Source organism: Myxine glutinosa, chromosome 6 (assembly GCF_964187855.1).
Source record: "Myxine glutinosa chromosome 6, kmMyxGlut1.1, whole genome shotgun sequence".
Taxonomy (NCBI): Eukaryota; Metazoa; Chordata; class Myxini; order Myxiniformes; family Myxinidae; genus Myxine; species Myxine glutinosa.
In genome coordinates this window covers 65,935,340-65,959,160 of record NC_136266.1, presented here as the reverse complement: position 1 = coordinate 65,959,160, position 23,821 = coordinate 65,935,340, and the positions used below count along the sequence as shown (strand labels likewise).

General features: G+C 44.7%; 1 protein-coding gene across 2 annotated transcripts in view; it reads right to left on the bottom strand.

The window, feature by feature from the left end:
- The window catches only part of LOC137429903 (retinoic acid receptor beta), a 219,176-nt gene extending 218,733 nt beyond the window's left edge, over nucleotides 1-443 (bottom strand). The window contains exon 1 of one of the 2 annotated variants that reach the window (XM_068120260.2): nucleotides 49-443. The gene's annotated coding sequence lies outside the window, so the exon portion shown is untranslated. The remainder of the gene's footprint in view (nucleotides 1-48) is intronic. The other variant, XM_068120259.2, reaches the window with a different exon arrangement.
- Nucleotides 444-23,821: the final 23,378 nt, after the last annotated feature.

Sequence of the window (23,821 nt, the reverse complement as noted above, 5' to 3'; positions counted from 1 at the left end):
CATTCAGCATGTGCGGAGATCCCGCTATAAACCCGCCATACAACGTACCTTAAACACCTGGACAGCAAACCCCGCGTTCATTGATTCTTCTTCTTATTATTACAGTCCTCCTCATCTCTTCGCCAGCTTTGAACTTATCGGTGTAACGAGGGGAGCGGCGCTCGCCGATGTGTGCCGGACCCTGCGCTGCGCTCGCCAGCGCACTCACTCTACGGCCTCTCACGAGTGTTTTCGTCCCCTTAGCCGCTGATGAATGGAGCGCGCGCCCTGGGGGCTCCGCCCCTTCCTGTTGGGGGGGGGGGGGAAGCTACCTAAGGCTCCTATACTCGAACCGTGTTATCCCTTTCCGACCGTCGTGTGTACGTACAATCCGGCTCCCTCTTCATTCTCATACGACCCCTTGGTGCGTGTGTCCCCAATGCTCGGGGACACACGCCCTCGGGAACCCAAGAGAGGGGAGGAGGACAGAACAGGATGCGAGAGCGACAATTCTTGTCCAATGGGTTTTTCCTTTTAAAATACACACTGGTGATACTGTATATGACATATCATCTTCTCCATTGAAACAAGTAATGCATTTCAGACACAAATGGCCGCTGTTCACATGTCGATGGATCTGTCACGTGAGATAAAATGACAGGAAGGTTAAGGGGGTGAACATGGAATATAAGTTCGAATGAGATTTGACAAGTACGCATAATAATAATAATAATAATAATAATAATAATAATAATATATATATATATATATATATATATATATATATATATATATATATATATATATATTTCTACATAATACATACTAGTGTGGATTGGCTCGCTACGCTCACCTCACCACACGTCGCTGAAGCAGCACAGGCTTGTGTTAACTGAGGATAATGACCTGACTGAACTTGACTTGCTGTGTTGTCATGATTTACACCAATCATAATGCAAACATTTCTTTTGTACAGATTTATTTGTAAATTTTTTTTAATCAAAAAAGGTCTTGGTCAAGGGTCCAAGCTGTCTAATCGGTCGGAAAGGTGGAAGGGGTCTAAATGGTGTCAAGGTCTAAGGGGTTGAAACGTACTTTAGGGGTGTAAAGGTTTAAAGAGTATAAAAGGTTTGAAAGGTGAAGGGATATAAAGGTGTCTAAAGTATTGAAAGGGTCTTAAAGGTAAAGGTGGTCTTAAGGGTCTTGGGGGTCTTCAGGATCTAATGGGTCTAAAGGGTCTTATGGATATTACAGATCTTCAGGGTCTTTTGGAACTTTTGGGTCTTTTGGATCTTTTGGGTGTTCGGTCTATTTTGGGTCTTCGGGGTATTTTGGTATTTTAAGGGTCTTCATGGTATTTTGGGTCTTTGGTGTCTTCACCAGCGGTCTATTTTGGGTATTTGGGGTCTTCAGTGTATTTTGGGTCTTTTGGGATCTTTGGGGTATTTTGGGTCTTCAGAGTCTTTTGGTTATTTTGGGTTTTTTAAGGGTCTTCAGGGTATTTTGGGTCTTTTGAGTTTTCGGGATCTTTTAGGTATTTTGGGTCTTTGTAGTGTTTTGGTTTATGTATGTATATATATACATACATATATATATATATGTCATATCAGAATTTACTTTATAGTACACTGGCATAAAAAAGTTCCCATCATTCAAACGAGTGTCATGTGACCGATCATGTGAACAACCAAGCACAGTCCGCGCTACACATTGGCATTTTGGCATCATAAAAAAGAGAAGGCAATCGGATCGTAGTTTTCGTATCTTTCGATAAAATGAAGATCAAATTTAATAACAAAAAAAAAATCAATATAAATTCCATTTATTTAATTATCATCATTGCTATCGGCCGCGTTTCACACACCAATCGTACGTATTACGTCACTATAAATTGAAATCAATTTACACTTCAATGCATCTTTAAATTTTGTAAGCACATAATTTGCATAAACAGGCTAATGTGTCCTGTTTATATAAAGTTTGGGACCGAATCGTCTCGGAATGTCTAGTTAGTCTCTAAAACTAAAACGGAACCGAATCTTGATGTTGAATTAACTAACGTTCTTTAAAAATCCTTGACAAACGGCTCTTTCAACAGACAAGAAGCTGCATGGAAACCCATGGAACCCTCGTGCCTTGGAAAGTAAACACAAAACCTTCCCGGGATGGCTTTGGTTACACGCCCCGCCCCCTTCCTCGTGCTCCTCCCTCCAAGCCCCTCCCCCTATAACTCCCCAATCATTAGCATATTGGGATGCAGACACGCTTGGACCTTCACTGCTCGAGCTTGTAGATGTCGCACTCACGTGACAACTTGGCCATTATTGTACTTTCTGTCTCATCCAGAGACAGGGTTTTATCAAGCATTCCCGCTCCAACATCTAATCTCATGAACGTCCACAAGGGTCTTCCTCTCGCAGCACCCACCACCGCTCGCCCCCTCCCCCTGCAAACCCTCCCCCATGCGTGGCGCAGTTGTGCAAATGAGTTTGTGCGGACAAGAAGTTTTCTTGTTTCTGATTCCAAGAGTTGCCGACTTGCCGTGTTCGGGTTAACTAACGAGTGGAAACTCCGGCCTTTCTCGTATTCCAAGCACGTCGGGTCGCTGACAACGTCGCTCCGACATGGCCGTGCATCGACCTGGCAGGGACGGTTAAAGCTCAGAGCAAAAGGTCACTATTTCAGGTCCGATGGCCTCGCTCACTGACTGCTTGGACCGGGAGCCTTGACTCGAGTGGATAAAAATTCTTTCCCTCATTTCTGACGTTTCAAAAGCTGTCCTGACTGTGTGCGTGCTCGCATGTGCCGTGTTGGCCTTCTGGAAAGGGCACGTCGTGCACCAATTTTTGGATCATGCAATGGTTTTAGAAAATTGCAAGGGGATTCTCCGTGGCCCAAATCCTGGTGTTCTGGCTATAGCCTGATATGTGGAGCCATGCCTCATCGGTAAAGAAGGTGCTGTCTAAAACCCGATCCCCTTTTATGCTCTGAATTTTTTCCAGGAAGTAGAATTCCAAGTTCAGGAAGAAGAATTCCAAGTTCAGGAAGAACAGGCACTTTATAGGAAAGAAATTTCATTTTTGCCACACAGCTCTGTATCTAGAGATTAGTGAGACACCTACTTGTTGCAACAACCCTCTGACAATCCTCTTGAGGAAATTCAGTCATTCAAACTCCATGATCTTTCTTGAGCAAACCACATTTCAAAGTTGGAATCCAAAGCCAGTCCCCGACTGGACATCCGCCGTCGTCCAAAGTGCTTCCTTGGTGCACCTGAAATCATATCCACCTACAAGGCCTTCATCCACAGCTTGATGAATAAGTACTGCTTGTCCTTCTGGGTTGGCTCCCCTACCTCACATCCTGCTCAGCTTGACGTCATGGAAACCAAGGCCTTCAAGATTATTGGAATCTTCTGCGACGAAGCTGAGTCTATGGGCCTGTCGCTCTGCCATTGCAGACAGGTCGGTGGTCTCTCCATCTTCTACTAAATTTCTTTGTGGTCTTGCACCTTCTGCTCTTTCCATGCTTTGGTCCCTCAGGTTTCTGCAGGGCACACACGGTCCAACATCAACCCCCTCCTGGTGAAACTACCTAAATTCAGGATCACTGTTCATCTCCACTCATTTGTTCCTCTTTTTTCCCGCCTGTGGAATCAACTTCCACATTCTCCTCAATCTCATTCTTCCCTCGTGGTCTTCAAGACAGCTGTTCACCACCATCTCAGATCATCCCCAATCCAAAGCCATGACCTTTTCTACCCTCGTTAACCTCCCATCCCACCACCTCAATACTTCCTTCCTTACAAATTTCCAGTTTTCCCTCCTGAAAGTTCCCTTCTGTATTCATCTTGTCCACTCCATGCATCCTCTCTTACCCCCATTCCTCCCAATACCCATTGTTTGTCTGCCTCCCTCTGTCATGGCCTTCAGCTCTGCTATTGGTGTTTTGCCCGACCTCTGCCATTCCTTTTGCGTCCTATTTCAGCGTATGAGACTAGCTCTTCAACGAGTCTCGACTATGCATGCAAAAAAGAAGGCGATTTGTGTTCCACAGTGTTCAAGTATACATTTCATGTTAAATAAAATAAAGATTGTGAAAGTCGTATAAATAAATTAATTCTGGAATTTACCGCCGTTGATGCAGTGGCTATTACACCACGCTATCTAACACGTCACACAAGGCTACACAAGGGAACTGGATACAAGAGGCCATTCGGCCCATCATGCCTGCACCACGTCAACACCTGACAAATTCAATCCATCAAAACGAAGCAATTTGATTTCGGGAACGTTACATTTGGTCTTCACAACTGTTGTTTGTGTCCTTTATAACATCCTTAAAGTCAGTAAGTTTGCTGTTTGGAATGATTTTCAATTTTGCTTGACTGCCAGGCAGGCGAAGTAAAAAAATTAATCTTACTCCTCTCTGCTCATGTGGATCAGGACAAATTTTGACCCAAAGTACTGTAGAACAGCAAATTTGTATTCCTATTCATGTTCAAAATATAACATTGGATTAAATACTCGTAAATTGGTCTGGTGCTCCTGCCTCACACCTAGCTCGTCTTCACGCTGTTGAAACCAAAGCTTTCAGAATCATTGGAATCTCCCGCGATGAAGCTAACTCTGAGGACCTTTCACTCACTCACTCACCGCAGGCAGGTTGGTGGTCTTTCCGTCTTCTACCGACTCCTCTCCGGCCTTGCTCGCCCAGCTCTCCCTGTGCTCTGTCCCCCAAATATTCCTACAGGTAGCACAAGATCTGCCAGCAACCCTCTTATGGTTAAACTGCCAAAATCAAGACTCTCTGCTCACCTTCACTCCTTCATTCCTCTTTTCTCCTGCCTCTGGAACAAACTCCCTCACTCTCTTCAATCCCACTCCACCCTCCAGGTCTTTAAAACAGCTGTTCACCACCATCTCTTATCTTCCCCCATCCAAAACCTTGATCTTTTTTACCCCCGCTAATTCACCCCAGATCCATTTTTTATTTATTTATCCGGACTTCTTTCCTGGAAGTCCGAGCAGTGTCCATGTGTTTTAAACCTCTCCCACCCCCCCCCCCCCTTTCCCGTGCCTCCTCCCCCCAAGCCCTCCCCCTCCCACAGATCTTCCGATGTCCATGTTCTCTGCTGTTGTACTTGTGTGCTTCCCTTTCTCTCCACATCTTGTCTGATGTGCATCATCTTGTGCATCTTGTCTTCATCTTGTCCACCGCTCCCTCTATTGTATGTTTTGTGTGTCCGTTTTTTTTGTGATTGATGTTAGCTCTTACATGAGCCTCGATCTTGTATACAAAAAAAAAAAAATTAAGTTCCTCGATCATAAACTGGCATTCGTAGACAGACGGACGGAAAGACATGAACGTATTGCTTTTGCCCGCTTTTCGCTTTGCGTGCATAGGGTATTTTTAAAGTATTTTTTTCAGTGCACTGCTACTTTTGAAACACCCTGTAGTATACTTTGCTGGATTTGACCTGGAACCCTCAACATCATGAATTATGTGCAGACTACTTTGAGTCTTCAACGTCGAGCAACGAGCGACCAAAGCTGGCAGACGGGTCCTGTGCCACACAATGATGCGTCGCCCAGCATGCAAAACATCAGGATGACAGTTTATAGCTTGCTCAACACCAGACCGCTCAGACAGGTGCACATACCTCTAGGCTATCCTGGCACTTATAAAAACCTTCTATACCTACAATCTCAAAACAAAATCTTATCTTCAATTTCCTGTTCGTTTGTTTTGTAAAATTGCACATTCGCTCCGCAATAGATGCTTCACAGGATTGATTTAGTAACACATAATACAAGTTATGAATATTTATAAAGAAAATGAGAGTGGGTGGGGGGAGAGAGAGGAAGGGACAGAAACACATTACTTTAACAAGCCACGAGCAAAGACAGAGCAGAAAAGCCAGGAGAGATTGTTGCAAAGAGTGCGCTGCCAATTCCGCACAATGCTTTATAATGACGAATGTACTATAGTAATGTTGTGGCATTTGCAAATGGAAGCAGGAAGTTATTATATTTGTAGGTGAGTTAGGAACGTGTGTTGAGAATGTGTGTCAATAATCTGTGTTAATAATGGGTGATAAGGATGTGTTAAGAATAACCCTGCACTTTCAATCACACTCTAGCATTGGAGTTATTAATGGAGTAATCAGCCGAGAAGCTGGGTGATCAATATGTCGGATGCCTTGTTGGTGAGTAATGTGCTTCTTGCATCATTTATACAGATATTGCGTAAGTTTGAGGATTTATTACCTTCGCCATCGAAGGTGGATGGAGGTTGTGTTTGCACCCCTGTCTGTTTGTCTGTCTGATGTCTCTGAGCAGGATATCTCAAAAAGTTATGGATGGTTTCGGATGAAACTTGGAGGACAGGTTGTGTGTGTGACAAGGACGAATTGATTCGATTTTGGTGAAGATCCGGATCCGGATAATATAATTTTTTTTTCAATTTTTAAGTGATTCTTCACCATCGAGTGATGCTGCCAAAAACGATAATTATATAGCATATGATATCTCCAAAATGTATGGACAGATTCAGACAGAACTTGGAGGACAGTTTGGGTGTGTGACACGGTCAAATTGGTTAGTTTTTGGTGAAGATCCGGATTGGAAACCAGCCTATCAATGGGATACAAAGCGCAAACTGTTCAGTCTGGTGGAGGTATGCACTCCACCAAGAGCCCTTCCTTCTAGTTATTAAGGTACCAATCCTAACAGATTGGTATGTGGTACCCTATTGATTTTCTTCTGTTTATTAGTCCCCGAACGGTTTCACCGGACGGGACTATAGGTTTTCTGTCAGTCTTTCTGTCCGTCAGTCAGTCTGTCCATCCAGATACCACCTGGGGTTTTCCAGAAATTTCCCCAATACACTTTAACATATTCAACTGAAACTTGGTGCATGGCTTTATTATGACAAGTTACAGAACAAGTTTAAGTTTTGGGGCGTTTCATCAATCTCCCACGGAGTTATGCCCTTTTTGGACTTGGAAAATATCACATGTTAGCTATGGGTCCGTTTTCCAGATTTTTCCCCCTTACGCTTTAACATATTGAGCTAAAACTTGGTAGGGGGCATGTATTGCAAAGCAATTCCCCCTCTTGTTATTATTATCAATATTATTAAAGAGTCCAAGTGATGCTTTTATTTATTTAACCCTTTTCTTATATGGCTTCTCCTTCATTCAGTCTTCATAGTACTCTTCATAGTAAGGGCATTTTATGAGATATTTCACAAATCTGTTAACTAAATTGTTACCAAAAAATTTCTTCACCAATATGTTTGTAAAGGTGTGTAATAACATGTGTTAAAATGTTGAAGTTCAACTCCCGTGGGAAACCCAGAAAAAAAGCTGTTGAATTCGGGTACCGAAAAATTATTTTCGAGAATTTTTATTTTTTTAAATCGGCCCTTAAGTAACTTATGAGGGGTCAAATAAGGGTTTTTCATGATTCTGAGTTGATTGTTAACATTTATATTTTCACTTTTACATTTACACACAAAGTAGCTTTTATTTCACATACATATATAATACTCAAGAGTTATTTCTCATTCACAATGTCAGAAGTTTCAACAGTCATTGTCTATGTCTTCTTCAGACTCAACAACATCATGACTGCAGTTTCTGCATGTAATGCCATTACAGACTCCACAGGCCGAGATGCACGTGACCCCATTCTTCTTGCAGCTGCATCGCCGGTTGCTGCAATCTCCAAGATAAGACTTCAGCAGGTGAAAACCACCCAACCTTGGAATGACGGGTAGATTTGCCTGCTTTATTATATTCACAGCCTTCAGCCAAATCGGAAGATCAAAGGTCACTATAGCGACCCCAGCGCACCGTATGCACTCTTTCAGAGTGGTGAAGATGGTGTTGAGGTCATTAGGGTCTCCTTCAATAACTGGGAGGAACTCGATCTGTGTGCTCTGCTTTGCATCATTAGCATGGATTCTCTTCATCCAGCCATTCCAGTTGGAGTGTGGGAACTCAGGATCGTTGGCTTTGATCACCCACCCCGCTGCCCAGAGTGTGTCACCTGGAGTGAGGAGTGGCTGATCATGAGCCAGGGAGGAGGAAAGCTCAGCGAGGGGGAGAAACATGATCGCGTTCGTTCCTATCTGTTTCCTGTTCGTAAATGGAATAATCTTTACTTCAGTTCCTCTCAGGATCTTAGCTTTGTCGAGTGCCTTCAACTTCACCCGGGGGAAAGCTGCTGTTGTCTGTGGATCTGGCAAAGGTGGTGCCGGAGAGGTGACTTCGATTCAACCCATTGAGTGAAAGGGAGTGTTTCCGTGAATAAAGACAATGTTTAAATCTATATTGTCTCCAACAAACTGAGTGACTGCATTGTTTGTTTCCCCAACCTCCATAAAGACCACCTGATCATTACTTGACAATTCACTTTCACTGGCTGGCACTTTGGCTGTCATCACTGATTGATCCTCAAGCGCAGCATCAACCACAACCTCATCATTGATCTGTTCATCGGTTTCCTCCACAATGGTGTCAAGAGTGCCAGAAGTATCTGGAACATCATCTCCACTCCTACTATTAAGGAAGCAGTATTTGTAGTTTTGTGTCTCCGTGTAAGACTCAGTGTATCCCAGCCGGTGGAACTTGTTGATCATCCATTTTGACCCAAATCTATGATCAAGTTGTATGGCAAGCCCCATTTGGTGTGGCAATACTCCAGACCGAGGTCGACAGGCCTTAATAAAATTCTGCCCCCAAACGGCAACTCTTTCGTCTGTCTTGACAATCGGTCTCAAGAACATCTGAAGGCTTGCAGGAACAAGTGTCAGCTGACTATCGATGTCAGTCATACTGTGTGTGGTGGGGTATGACTTTGGACCTAAATCAATCAAGGCAATATCATTGGATATGAACTTGAGTGCCGTCTTTATGATCTGAGTCTTCTCATCTCCATGGTCAAGATTAGCATGATGCCCTCGCAGAATATTGTCGGTGCCATCTTTGAGACAGAGTACATCTGCCCTTCTTTCCTGTGTTGTGAAATACAAGGTGTCTTCGTATTTCTCTAGAAGTTTTATCTTTAGCCAATGCTTTGAATAAGAAAGGCTCTTCTCTGGTGACTGATCAAACTCCTGCAGCTTTTCATGGACTTGGTCCATGTTCATTACCCCATGCTCTAATTCTGAGTCTAACCATTCGCAGAATTCAATAAAAACTGCCTCTCGCTCCTCATCAATACTCCTCTGTCCTCTCTTCCTTTTTCCTTCCTCATCAGTCTTGGACAAACTGTCACCTCTCGCAAACATAAGTTTGCATCGCAAATGGTACAGTGTTTCTTCTGCTACCAAGTCGTTGATCCCTTCCAGGCGTCCAGTGACTTCAGTGCCCCAGTCATCCCCGCGACTCCGTGCTGTCTTCAGCAAGCTTGCCTTCAGTGTATCTGCAGTCAAATTATCTGGCACTCTGTATTTCTTTCTAGCTTGTGCTGGATTATTTTTGTAGAGCTGGGCTGGTTGGTTGCAAAGAATGCATACATCCTTATACAGGAGGTCAACTGACTGTGATCTTCTAGAACTGCAGCCAGTTGATGAACTGACCTCACAAGAAGTGCGTCTTCTCTTCAACTTTGATGACTCTTTCTCTGCCTTTGATGCTTGAGCTGACTTATTGGTGGTTGCAACAAAGTTGTTGTACAGATCATTTTTACACTTCTGGTGGTACCTCAGTTTTCCTTCCTTTTGAGCCTCCTTCATACGTTCCACAACAGTAACATTTTCGACAGTTTCTGCTTGTTTCAATAAAGTTGAGTATCCCTTTGGAGTTGCCTGTATGAGCCTTTCAGCTGGTGTATCCGAGCGTGCACAGATGAAGCAATTGAGCACAGGTGGAGTAACGTCTTCATCCATATTGCTAGACTCCATGTCCTGCAAAGTAGAAAATGAGATACAGTATATTTAGAAATTATTTTTCCACAAAGGAGTGTCTGTGGTGAAATATAAATGTTAACAATCAACTCAGAATCATGAAAAACCCTTATTTGACCCCTCATAAGTTACTTAAGGGCCGATTTAAAAAAATAAAAATTCTCGAAAAAATTTTTTCGGTACCCGAATTCAACAGCTTTTTTCCTGGGTTTCCCACGGGAGTTGACCTTCAACATTTTAACACTTGTTATTACACACCTTTACAAACATATTGGTGAAGAAATTTTTTGGTAACAATTTAGTTAACAGATTTTCATATGTTTCCCTTACTATAGGTCCCACCCTGCCCTGAGCAACACAGCAATAAAATGCCAAAATGGCTTTATTTTAGAAAATACCATTCCATTTGTCCCAATAGACTAATAGAGGAACGTGAATAACGAATTTAACCCTTTCCCACTACATTTACTTCAACAACTTTAACTGTTTAACAGGTTCAGTTATCTCCCACCTTGTAAAGTCAGCCATAGAATGCTTTTGTCCAAGTCTTTCACAAACCGGTTGGAAAGGCCTGGCATTCGACTGAAGGTCATTACAGCAGGAATTTGTAATCTGTTCAGCGTGCCGGGGATAACTTGCCTCCTCATTGCGGAATCCATCGTGCGATGTTAACGTCCATCAAGTAAAGCTAGCAGATGGGATAACCAGCTTAACATCCATCCGAGAGAAGCAAAGCCCTACTTGCGAACCACCATTTCGACGATTACAGTCGGATTAGGATTCAAACCCAGAACAGACAACTCAAAGGTAAGTGTGCAACCTCTGCACCATTCTGTCAGATAATCTTAATCCTCCATCCCTTAAAAGTTATTTTACTTGCATTTCATCCTTATTTATATTAGGGAAACACTGCAAATTTTATTTACCTTGTTTAAATTTTATAGAATCCTGGAGAGTTTTCTAACAGTCTCTTCTCCCGAACGAGCGACCCGCAAAACACCCATAGATTAAATCCCAGGACACCCGAGCGGAAGAGGTGATCTGCACATGCGTTGCTGGTCCGAGATGGATGCAGTTATGAATTAAATAATACTAGCAACGGTACCCGCCCCACGGGCGGGGCTTCAATTGGGAGGCCCAAATGAAAAGGCAAAATATCAGAAATTGAAGGCTTTTTTTATTTTAAGCGATTTATATAAATATCCGTTAAATCATATCACACGCAAATCATCAAAATCTAAACAGTATTTGTAGAATTTCAATAAAAGCCACATCACTGTTCATATCGGTAAATATTATTCCATCGTGTTTGGAAAAACTGGAAAATTGGATAAACAGGAAATTGGAAAAATTGGAAAATTGGAAAAAAAATTGGAAAAACAATGAAGCCTATTTTACTCCAGGCGGTCCCAGGATTACCCACCCAAAATTTCATTGCGATCGGTTCAGCCGTTTTTGTGGTACCTGGGAACAGACAGACATTTGGTGAATTACAGTAAGATGGTCTGAGCGACGGAATTCGGTTTATTTAGGAACATTTGTTTATACCGGAGGGAGATTTTGTGGCTCAAACCCACACAACAATGTTTTTAAAATGCAACAGATTCAATAAATTATAAGAGGGATGGGGAAAAGCAATAAATCAATGAATGAAAAGAAGGAGAAAAACCCGATGATTCACGTCGAGACCGAGACGAAGACCGAATGTATAACTATCTTAACCTAGCTTAACACACAGACTTGCTCAGGGGCGCAAGACAATGAAGAATAAGTCAGAAATTGAGGTGTCGTGGTTTTGTGTGGCCTTTCCTTGCTGGTCGTTACTGGTTGGTGCAACGTGGCGTGTGGTCAACTCGCCCTGCCGCCTCACCTCCGGGATGGCTGACAGAACCCAAGGGGGGCTCTATACTTCACTGCCAACTCTCCCCAATGGCAAGGGTCCACCTCACGAAGGTGGCACACATGCGGTGACTCCAAAGGTTGCACACGTGGACACGCTATTCTGACGAGGCTACATGGGTTGGTCGGAAATTAAAATTGGGAATGATTAAGAAGGTTAATTAGAGGGGAAAAAGAGAGCTAGAGGGGGTAGAGCAACAAGGAGCTTCCTATATGCACACCTGAAGGCCTGTGGCTTAGCTGCAACATTTTCTGGAGGTGCAGTTGTGCCATTGATGCAATGCCCCCCTCTCCCTCCTCCCCCCCAGCCAGTCAGCTGGTACTCATTTTGCCGACCTCGGAAGGATGACAGGCTGAGTCAACCAACCTGGAGTTATATCAAAAGCACGGTAGCAGCTCAAATTCAGTACCCTAATATCTCAAGAGAGCCACCTTTAAGCCAACACCAGGCTTCTATACAGTCGTGGCCAAAAATATTGGCACTCTTGCACTTTTTTTCAAATAATGCGCCATTTCTTCCAGAAAATTGTTGAAATTAAAAAATATTTTTGTATCCACATATGTATTTCTTTGGTTTGCAGTGGAACAAAACCAAAAAAGCTGAAAAATTACTAAATCTTAACTAATTCCACACATAAATCCTAAAATGGCCAGGACAATATTATTGGCAGCTTTTAGAAGTTGTGAGAAATAATTAGATTTCAAGCAGGTGATTCTACTTTATTTTTGAACTCGCAGAAGTACCCGGCGTTGCCGGGCCAGGGAGGGTGGGAGGGGGGAGGAGTAGGGGAGGGGGGAAGGGGAGGGAAGGGGAGGGGAGGAGGCGAGGGGAGGGGAGGGTTAGGGGGGAAGGGGAGGGGAGGGGAAGGATAGGGGAGAGGAGGGGGCAAGGGGAAGGGGAGGGGAGGGGGGGAAGAGGAGGGGAAGGGAGGGAAAGGGGAGGGGGAGGGGAGGGGGAGGGGAGGAAGGGGAGGAGGCGGGGAAGGGGGCGGAGGGGGGAAGTGGAGGGGGAGGGGGGAAGGGGAGGTGAGGGGGGAGGCAGGAGAGGAAGGGGAGTGGCTCACGTTTCTGAGTGAATGTAGCTCACGTTTCTGAGTGAATGTGGCTCACGTTTCTGAGTGAATGTGGCTCACGTTTCTGAGTTAAGTGTGATGCCGATCAGGATGAAAAAGAACCCGTACTACCAAATTCATACACTTCCGGAATAGTTTGATTTATGTGTATTCAAATGTCTGGTAATTGTTTTGTATTTATTTATGCGAATGTGTACTTGTGTATAACTGTCATTCATTTAAAAAGGCTCTGGCACTATCGAGCGATTTTTTTTTTTTTTAACTACAAAAAAACGAACTTTTTTTTCTTTTCTTTCCTTTTTTTTTTTGGCGGATACTGAATCGAGGCTCGTGAAAGACCTAACATTTACTTCACAAACAAATCAACCAGACAAACAAAATATATAAAAAGAGGGAGCGGAAGACAAGATGGGGAGCGAAGGGGAAGCACACAAACACAACATTTGAGAGCAGGGAGATGTGTGGGAGGGAGAGGGCTTGGGGGGAGGAGGCGTGGGAAGGGGGGGGGGGGTGGTCGGAGAAGTATAAAACACAGGGACACCAAGGACTTCCAGGACAGAAGTTGGTATTTCAAAAAAGTGGAATTGGGGTGAAATTAGCGGGGGTAGAAAAGATCAAGGTTTTGGATGGGGGAAGATAAGAGGTGGTGGTGAACAGCTGTTTTAAAGACCTGGAGGGTGGAGTGGGATTGAAGAGAGTGAGGGAGTTTGTTCCAGAGGCGGGAGAAAAGAGGCATGAAGGAGTGAAAGTGAGCAGAGAGCCTTGATTTTGGCAGTTTAACCAAAAGAGGGTTGCAGGCAGATCTTGTGCGACCTGTAGGAATATTTGCGGGACAGAGCCCAGAGAGAGCTGGGGGGGGCAAGGCCAGAGAGGAGTCGGTAGAGGACGGAAAGACCACCAACCTGCCTGCGGTGAGTGAGTGAGAGGCCCTTGGAGTTAGCTTCATCGCGGGAGATTCCAATGATTCTGAACGCTTTGGTTTCAACAGCGTGAAGAGGAGCTGGGTGTGAGGCAGGAGCACCAGCCCAGAGGGGAGAGCAGTATTCCATTGAGCTGCGGATGAAAGCCTTGTATGTGGTGAGGAGCTCAGGTGTGCCAAGGAAGGACTTCGCACGACGGAGGATGCTCAGTCTGCGACTGGCTTTGGAGGCCAGATTTGAAATGTGGTTTTCCCAGGAAAGATCATGGCAGATAGTGAGACCCAAAAGCTTGAGTGACAGAACTTCTTGGAGACGATTATTCAGGAAGTGGATGGGAGGGTTGTCCAGTCGGTCTTTTCGGAGAGACATCATAAGAGTGTGAGATTTGTCAGGATTGAAAGACATGTTCCACTTGTTTGCCCAGTTTTTGATTTTGTCCAGGTCTGCAGAGGGTGAGGAGGCTGCAGACTGCCGATCTGAGGGATGAAGAATGGAGCGACAGAGAGTAGAGTCATCAGCAAAGAGATAGAGAGGATATGAGAGAAACCCATTCAGGGCCACACGTTGACTACGACTAGAGAGGAAGTCTGCCAGCCATGCGTGGAGATTTCCATGGATACCAAAAGAGGAGAGTTTGGTGAGCAGAGCGGGGTGCCAGACCGCATCGAAGGCATGTGATATGTCAAGGGAGGACAGCTCTAATTTCCTGTTTGGCATTGAGGACCTCCATCCATTGTTGAGAAAGCAGAAGCAGCATGTCCAGAGTAGAGTTACCAGGTCTGAAACCAAATTGATGATCAGAGATCAAGCCATTGGAGAGGAGGAAAGATTTCATATCTGAAGCAATGATGGATTCCATGACTTTGCTGATAATTGTGAGAAGGCTGATTGGTCTGTAGTTGCTGGGATCTGTTTTTGCACCTTTTTGTGCAAAGCGGTGATGTTGGCAGATATCCAAGCAGATGGCAGATGACCTTGAGCAAAACAGAGGGTGAAGAGAACAGAGAGAGGGAGTGCAAGAGTGGAAGCACAGGATTTTAGGACCCGTGGGCTGATGCCGTCAGGTCCAGTTGCAGAATCAGAGTCGAGGGTTGACAGAAACTTTTCCACCTTGTCAGGAGGAAAGGACACAGAGTCCAGGAGCAGCTGGGTACGACTGGGTACGGTGGGTACAGAGAGGGATGGGTTTGGGACACAAGATTTACAGGCAAACACAGAGTTGAGGCATTCAGCTTTTTCACATGTGGAGTCAGCCGTGTGGCAATTTGAGGTGAGGGAGGGGATGGAGGGGGAACAAACACCAGAAACAGATTTGACCAGATGCCACCAGGATTTGGAAGAGGGAGACAGATAAGAGAGTTCGGTCCTGAGAACGGAGAGATATTGTTTCCTGGCTCTCCTGAGGGTGGACACACACTTGTTTCGGGCTTTGTGAAAGGAAATGAGATTTGAGAAATGAAATGAGATTAGAAGCATGGGAAAAGGTAGCCTGGGATTGGTTACCAGAAGAGAAAAAAAACAGAGGAAAGGAGAGTGGAAAGAGAACTCCAGGAAAGGTTAAAAGTACAGGAAAGAGAACTCCAGGAAAGGTTAGAAGAAAAAAAAACAGAGGAAAGGAGAGTGGAAGAGAACTCCAGGAAAGGTTAGAAGACAAAAAAGCAGAGGAAAGGAGAGCTGCAAGAGAACTCGAAGCAGAGGAGAGAAGAGCCGAAAGGGAGTTAAAGGACCGTCAATTGGCGCGTCAGCAGGAAATTAAAGTCAAGGAGCTGGAGTTAATGAGAGAACGGGGAGAGGTACCATCCCTGCTGACTGGTTCGACACCTAGTCAGAACACCTGGGATGTTGGCAGACATGTGAGGCTCGTCCCACCCTTCAATGAAAAGGAGGTAGCCAAGTTTTTTCCACACTTTGAGAAAGTGGCTCGACAGTTAAACTGGCCTGAGGAGTACTGGTCCATACTAGTGCAAAGTGTTCTGGTGGGTAAAGCTCAAGAGATTTATTCGGCTTTACCGATTGACCAATGTGCAGATTACGAGGTATTGAAGAAACACATTCTCAAAGCTTATGAATTGGTCCCGGAAGCTTACTGGCAAAAATTCCGGAATGCCAGGAGGAGGGAGAGTGAGACCCATGTGGAATTTGCCAGAGTGAAGGAAACCATGTTTGATAGGTGGTGTGATTCAAAAGGAGTTGGGAAAGACTTCGAACTATTGCGACAATTGATCCTGGTGGAGGAATTCCAACAGTGTGTCAACAAGGACATTAAAGTTCATCTGGAGGAAAGGAAAGTACCAAAGCTGTATGAGGCAGCCACCATGGCAGATAACTATGCCTTAACACACAGGATGGGGTTCCACAAACCGAACTTCTCGCCCAGACCTAGCCAGGGGAGCTATGGTACATCAGGGGCGGAGAGTGAAAATCCATGGGGGTGGCCTCGGGATGAAAATGAGGTCCACTTTGACACCACAACTTCTAGAAATCAGAAGACTGCGGTTCCAAGACAGACCTATCGTCCGGGGGACTCGAGGCGGACCGCCGCCCCCATGCCTTGGCAGACCACGAGGTTCTCCTCCGGGCCTACTTGCAGTTTTTGCCATAAACCTGGACACTGGATGTCCAACTGTTATGCTCTGGGAAAGGAAAATCAGGAGCGAAGTTCGACTAGTACGACTCCAAATGCGATGGCCATTGTGAGAAATCGCCCTCAAAAGGGTTACCAACCATTTATTTCTGAGGGGTTTGTGTCACTGGATGGAGCCTCGACTAACCGGAGACCGGTTAGGGTATTGAGGGACACAGGAGCACATCAATCTTTAATGCTGGAAAGCATCTTGCCATGGTCCGAGGAGACGGCAACTGGGGATAGTGTTCGTATACAGGGGATTGGTGGCTGTGTTAGTGCTCCACTGCATTTCATCCATTTGGAGTCCGATTTGGTGTCAGGACGGGTCACCGTCGGTTTACAAGCCACGCTTCCTGTAGAGGGAGTATTGGTTGTTATCGGGAATGATTTGGCCGGTGGTCAAGTTTATGGTAACCCGATGGTTGTTAAAAAGCCCAATAGGGAAAATAACACCACACCAGTTAGGGATGGCGACAAGTTTAGCAAGTTATTTGTAGGTGGACTGAACTTCAAAACACAGGAAGATGTTTTGGAGTCTGCCTTCAGCAACTATGGACCGCTTTTGAAAGTGCTGCTGATAAAAGACAGGGAGACACGAAAGTCAAGAGGGTTTGGCTTTGTCACATTTGAAAACTCAAAGGACGCCAGAGAGGCAGAAAAGGATCTGAATAGCAAGGAGTTGTAGGGTCGGACCATCACAGTAGGGAAGGCATTTCCTAGGGGTCGAGGGGGCTACAGAGGAGGACCACGGAGTAGTAGTGGTGGTGGCCGCAAGTGATATTATCATGGAGGCTTCCAGAGTTATGACCGCTCCCGAAGGAAGGATTATCAGAGCAGTGGCCGAGAAGGAGACCGCCAGTCAGGTGACTATTGTGACAAGTGGTCCCACCGTAATTATTAGGAGTCCGGAAAAGTTGAAGCACTGAATGCTGCGGAGCCGCCGAGCCAAGATTCCTACACGGACTAACCGTGAACGCCATGTTCTTAAAGGCGTCCAGGTAGTGAACTTCCCTGCACGGACTAACCGTGAACTCCACGTTCCTAAAGACATCCATGTAGTGAACTTTCCTCCCTGGACTAACCGTGAACTCCACGTTCCTAAAGGCGTCCATGTAGTGAATACTTCCAGGCCTCACCACCCAACCACCATGGAACCTGGCTTTCAGCTCGGCCTCCCGGGGAAAGTGCTATAGATTTGCTGGCCTTTGGGTTTTCGATCACAACCCCTTAACCTTCATTCAAGAGAAACTAGAAGTAAAATCAGAGGGGCAGGGACAATGTCGCTGTTGACACTTGGTCCAGAGGGAATTAACTTTGGAAAGCTCTGGGGGTTGTGTAAAATTTTGGTTGTTTTATTTTTGGGGAAACATTGATTACTTGTGTTGGTTTCAAGAATTTGCCGACAAAGAAAGTTTTCGCGGTGTTCAAACTTTCTTTCTTGAGGGGGGGGGGGGGGAAGTGTTACGGATTCGGCCCTCGTTATGGTTGTTGTTATCATTGTTGGTTCTAGATATTATGCTTATTGTGACTTAAGGGAAAGGGTTGTGGTGATTAAAAGATTTAAAAGCGCTCCTGGTAAAATGTGGCTGGAAATCCGGATCGTGACCGGAAGAGGTGGAGCAAAGAGAAGAGAGAGGCGAGGAGATCGTGAAACAGATGTTGTTGTTGAAGCTCCAGCCCAAGCGTTCGACGTACCGTGCGAGTGAACTTTTGCGTCCTTGAAGGGAAGTTCGGGCGATAAGAAATATCGCCGGAGTGCGTGGAGCCTGTGTCGTCGGGTATTCTCATTGAGGTTCCGGAGGATCCGGGCCTCAAAGCCCGGGTTGGAGTGAAAGCCGTCCGCCATCTTCGCCACATGAGCAACCGGCAGTGAACAGGTTTTTTGTCGTGTCGGCTGGGCATTATTCCCCGGCGGGGGGGGGGGGGGGGGGTTACCGTGCCAGAAAGGGGCACGTGAGAATTATATGGAGGCTCGCGGATTGAACCGCAATGTGTACATCGGAGCGTGTCTTTGTGAGGTTCCTCTCCAACGCTGTGGTGCTGGGTGCTGAGCACGTGACCTCGGGGTCGTCTCACTCGCCTACTTCTCAATTGACCATCGGGCCTTGACTCCCCGATCGCGGGAGTGCACAGAGACATTGGGACTTCGCCTTGGAGGGGTGCAGAGACATTGGGGGAGGTGCTGTGAGAGTGGGGTTAAGGGGCTTGACAAGGATATCCTCGTAAGATTTGAAAGTAGGGGTGATTTCCCCCATTGTTGTATGGCTCTTTGTGTGTGATTTATAATATATTATTGTTGGTTTATAACCTGGTGTGGTTGCGTTATTGATTTGACTGTTTCATTTGCTGGTTCCATTGAGGGTTTAATTATTTGCTGGATTTCAACCAAGGATAACACATCTTTCTGCCAGGGACCCTCTCGGGGTTCGGGGGTCCACCGAGACCAGAGGTAAGGGGGGGGGACCCCGTAACAGTAGGGAGAGCTGTTGAAGGTGTGTCAGAGATTTCAGAATAGCTTGGAGAAAGGGAAGAATGGGGCGGACAAAAGGTTTGCTGGTGATTGGGTGAGGCGCAGTGAGGTGTTATTTGAGGAGGGGGAAGAGTGAGGCAGAAGGTTGGGGGAGATGAAGGTGAAAGTTGGAAGGGGGAAGAAGTGGGGAGCACGCTTTGAGGAGGAGGGGTGAGAGGGGAGTCTAGGAGGGGAGGAGCGAGGGAGAGTCTTGGAGGGGAGGGGTGTGGGGGGAGTTTAGGAGGGAAGGGGCAAGGGGGGAGATTTGAAAGGGATGGGTGATGGGGAAGATTTGGAGGGGAGGGGCAAGGGGGAAGATTTGAAAGAGTTGGGTGATGGGGATTATTTGGAGGGGAGGGGCAAGGGGGTAGATTTAGAGGGGAGGGGTGATGGGGAAGTTTTGGAGGGGAGGGGTGATGGGGAAGTTATGGAGGGAAGGGGTGATGGGGAAGATTTGGAGGGGAGGGGCAAGGGGGAACATTTGAAAGGGATGGGTGATGGGGAAGATTTGGAGGGGAGGGGAAAGGGGGAATATTTGAAAGAGATGGGTGATGGGGAAGATTTGGAGGGCAGGGGCAAGGGGGTAGATTTGGAGGGGAGGGGTGATGGGGAAGTTTTGAAGGGGAGGGGTGATGGGGAAGTTTTGGAGGGAAGGGGTGATGGGGAAGTTTTGGAGGGAAGGGGTGATGGGGAAGATTTGGAGGGGAGGGGTGAGATTGGATTTTGAAAAGTGTACGATTAATGGGAAACAAACATTTATTGCAAAATGAGTTTCTTGAGACCTTCGAGTCAAAAATACGTTTGAGGACGCTGAAGGATGGGTGGAGTGCTGGAGAGTTTAGGGAATGTATGAAAGAGGCACTGTAAGAGATGGAATTTTTTTTTGGAATGAATAGATTTGGTGAGCAAGTCGAAAGCATCCTTTTATAGAAGACGAAGAAAAAGGTGTTATAGTATACGACAGAATACAGTTCTTCAGGGGACAGTTTAAACATTTTAAACAACGTGATCACGAACAACGTGGTCGAAGAACGAACGAACAAATAAGAACGAACAAACGGATAAGAACAGAGAAGGAAATATTTTTTTGGTTTTTTTTTTTTGAGTGAGATTTTAAACAAGGAAGTATGGGGTGAAAAGACCTGGAAAAGCAGAGACCGAAAGTAATTGCAGCGCAATCGAAGAACCGCTGAGACAAAAACAAAGCCACAAGCCAAGGTCGGACATGGTAGCCTACTACACGAGGCCTCAGAATATGCGACACGAACTAACCGACGATTCTGTACACAGGTATGAAAAACCAACACCGAGAATCCTATTAAAGACACACCAATAGGTACACACACCGAAAGAAAGATACAGTTTCGACAAAAACACAATTGTGAAAAATTACTTAACTTCGAAAGCGTGGGCGCATGGACAGCTTTGAAGAGACGTGACCTCCAATCTTCCTTGCCTAGAACACTCCCAGGTACTCACTGATGAACCTCTGAAAGTTTGATGAAGATCCGTTCAGCCATCTCTGAATAAAACGCGGACAAACACAGACAACTCGCGTTTATATATACGTATGTATATAAATCGGGATTTAAATTTAATTCAAAAATTGATCCAGACGTCTATTCTCTTTCAAACATTCAAACCGACAGAGGTAGTTATTTATCACAGCATCTGTAGAATTTTCACCCTTTTACTCAACTCCGTTTCGCTGTTATTTGGTGGAGCAAAAACTAAACTGAGCTTTATAGATATTTAGATTTAACTCACCTGTGGTGAGTTGCAGGTACTTGCAATATTTTAAAAATCACTCATTCAACCAGTTAGAATAGAGAAAAGGAGTCATTCTGCTGTTTTGTCCAAAGGCCGTGCTACCAAATATTAAGTCTTGGGTGTCAATCATTTTGTCAATGCCATTTCTTTTTATTTTCTGAAGTAAAAGGATATATTAAGTTCTGAATCAAAAACAAAGGTTCTGTAATATTAACGGTGAAATAAAGAATTGTGGAGACCAAATACTTTTGTCAATTTCAATTTATTTTTGGAGAACATTGTGAGTTCCACTACATGACCAAAAGTATGCGGACACCCGTTTTAATTAGTGGATTCGGCTATTTCAGCCACACGCATTGCTGACAGGTATATGTAATCAAGCACACAGCCATGCAATCTCCATGGACAAACATTAGCAGTTGAATGGGCCTTACTGAAAAGCTCAGTGACTTTCAACGTGGCACCATCATAAGATGCCACTTTTCCAACGAGTCAGTTCGTCAAATTTCTGACCGGCTAGAGCTGCCCCGAGTTATCTGAAAAAAGTGCAAGGGTGCCAATATTTTTGGCCACGACTGTAATCTGATCCTGGTTATTACTAGGCTGGCGTTGAAAAACACTTCTCATTGCAACATTCATTATGAAATAACTAATCAATAATTAACCCTTCATTAACCCCGAATTCATTTTCGTAACAATCTCTATAACTTCTACAGCAATCATAAGAAAATGAAAAATGTTTTGCGAGCAATTATAATCATAATAAAGGTTGGCATTTGCAACGCACACACACACACACACACACACACACACACACACACACACACACACACACACACACACACACACACAGACACACACACACACAGACACACACACACACAGACACACACACACACACACACACACACACACACACACACACACACACACTCTCTCTATAACGTCAGCAGTTCAAGTTAATTTAAATTTTAAAAAGCTTTGGATATATAACAGCAGAAGCAGCTCAGCATGAGATAAATGAAGTTGTAATAAAATGCAGCACGGCCATGTCTGGGACAGAGCGTGGTCCATCATTCAGACGTCTCCTCTTTCGCCTTTCATGAGAACACCCATAATGCAGTACCGGACTAGAAGCATATCGGGACATCTGGGGGTCATGCTCGATGAGCGATGGATATAAATTATATAACTACTTACAAAGGTATATATGTACTATGTATATATATATATATATACATACATACAAACATACATACAGACATATATATATATATATATATATAATTATATATATATATATATATTATATATATATATATATATATATATATATATATATATATATATATATATATATCAGTCACTATGCGACCTTCATATCATCAGTGGAGAACCGCCAGCAAGGTGTCCCATACAGCTGCTGCCGCACCTTGCTGGGAGCGATACGCACCGCCTGCCACGCGGTGACGTTATCTCTGGTATCCACTCATCATATGGAGTCGACCCACTCATCATATATATATATATATATATATATATATATATATACATATATATATATACATACATACATACATACATACATATATATATATTAGGGTGGTGCTCAAAATAATTTTTTTAAACTATTTACTGGGACATGGCTTTATGTTGTTCCTTTTGTTCCAAAATGAAAAGACACCAAATATGAAAGCAATCTGATTTTATTTAGGGGTGCCACATCAGCCTTCAAACTAAAGGTGTCTACAAAACTTTTCTATATATGGATCGAAAGCAAAACCAGAAGTTTGTTTTATGAAAATCCACCCTCCACTCACTTTCTTTGTATTCTAGCAAACACAAGTTACAATAGCTGCACAAATAGCACTATATTGCTATGAAAACTCAAATTCAATGATAACAATCCAAATGTTCAGTTCATAAAATGAAGAGACACCATATCACATAATATTAAAAAACCCAAATATAATGAGAAATGTAACTCCTATTTCTGGGCCTGTTTCACCACTGTTGCCTTCTTGGCATCGGGGTACATCTTCCTGTGAGCAGCAACAACTTGGAGCAGAGCTTGCTTTTGCTCTTCATCCTTTGTAAGGAGCTTATTGTAGTCTTGTATCAATGCGACACCCCTTTCTGCCCTGTCGTTCACCACGACTAAGCCACTGGCGGCTTTCTTTGCTTCCTGAAAGCTGGTTTCTTGCTCCCATGAACCATGATCCTTATCCATCCAATCAGTTGGGGTCCCTAGGATGCTGAAGAAATGCTTGGTGTGTTTTGTTATGAGGCCAGCGATTGACAGGGCGGTTCCTCGTTTGATAGCTGGTCTCTTTGGAGAGGGGTTTTCACCGTCATTTTTCAATGCTTCAATCATATTGATCTTGCTTTCTTTGTCAATTCTGGTGTCAAAGAATGCAAATGCCACTAGTACTGGGCTCATGTACCACGTGTGGCGGCCAAGTGCCTTCAAGGCTGCCTGAGCCATCTTCTGATTGATTTGTTCAAACTTTTCCAACTTCTTGAAGAGGTTAATGTCATTCAGGGGAGCCTCAATAGCTTGTGGAGCCCGAAACCAAGCCTGTACATACACAAGGCAGACAAAAATGTTGAAGGCTCGGAGTTCTCTCGCCTCTCGAAGTGTCAAGTGGAACTCTGACCGAAACATGAACACCTGTAGTGAATATAGTGCTTTTGCCATCCATCTGGCTCTGTGCATTGCTCCTGGAGCCATGATCCGGATTCCACGAGGTGGGATTCCTCCCATGTAGATGACAGTCAGTTCTCGGAGTTCACGATAATCATCTCGTGGCTGCTGATCTTTCAAACACACAAGAGCAAATTCCAGAGCTTCATCCATCATGTCATTGTTCTGTGCAAACCCAGCTGCCGTATCAGGATCTGTGAATCCATTTTTTGGTTGGTGATGGGCAATGGACGGCCACTCCACCTGAAACCGCTTAAAAAGCTGGATGTCAGGGCCTGATGAAGGACCGAAAAGAGTGGTGAAAACATCTCCCAGAATGATTTCGTGCGCATGATGGCGGCAAGCCAAATGAATTAGTTCAGTCTGTAGCTTCTTTTCAATGAGGACAGCAGCCCCTCCACGAACACCTGAATTGCTGGCCGTTGT